Below are 788 nucleotides of genomic sequence, written 5' to 3' on the forward strand. Positions count from 1 at the left end.
CTGAGGATCCCCGGCTCAAGAAGAAAGGTCCTGGTTCTGCGAGTCTTGCCGGAGCTGCAGCTTGCAAGCTGGCAGGCCTGCACAAGGATAGCCCATCGTGCCCACAAGGCGCATACACATTAAACAACCAGCCGCTGTCACCCAGTTGCAATGCATGCAGGATCACAACGAAGGGGTGCAGAGCAGCAAAGTGACGAAGCAACTTCAAGCTGAATCAAGCCAGAAGTCACACCCCTCAGTAGCAAGAGGGTGTATGTCATGCAGAACACTGAACCGCCCCTTTATGGTAGAGAAAGAGTGTGCTGTCACACAGGGCTGCACAATCGCAGGCCCAACAGGCTGGAACGTGTAACTGCCGAGAGTGCTTCCAGGCGTGGGGGCACGTCCAAAATTGGTTGTAGCAGCTGTTGGAAATATGCCTCTGACATGTCCTCCCCTGCATGTATTAGAGATCAGAATTAGCTCGGCAAAATGCACACATAGATGGAATACAGAGGAAACATATGCTTCTTCACAACAGCACAGAGAGTGGACGGCTATGTCCGTGCCCCCCGTCGCTAGCACCCCGTGATCCAGCCAACTTGGCAGCTGGACTTGTCAGTCAGTACGGCCAGTCGCCCAGTTGAAATGCATGCAGGATCTTATTAACGCAACCAACGCGGGAACGAACGGGCACAGAGCAGCAGCAGAAAGGGACGGACGGAACATCTTCCAGCTGACTTGCAGTACAGCATAGGCGCCGGGGCCCAGGCCCGCGCCGCAGCCCATGCACCCACCGTGCCATGCCC

General features: G+C 55.7%; 1 protein-coding gene across 1 annotated transcript in view; it reads right to left on the bottom strand.

The window, feature by feature from the left end:
- VOLCADRAFT_97226 (uncharacterized protein) overlaps positions 1–788 on the bottom strand; it is a gene marked incomplete at both ends in the record, with an annotated part of 30,458 nt that overhangs the window by 28,877 nt on the left and 793 nt on the right. The window lies entirely within an intron of this gene.

Source organism: Volvox carteri, assembly GCF_000143455.1.
Source record: "Volvox carteri f. nagariensis unplaced genomic scaffold VOLCAscaffold_59, whole genome shotgun sequence".
Classification (NCBI taxonomy): domain Eukaryota; kingdom Viridiplantae; phylum Chlorophyta; class Chlorophyceae; order Chlamydomonadales; family Volvocaceae; genus Volvox; species Volvox carteri.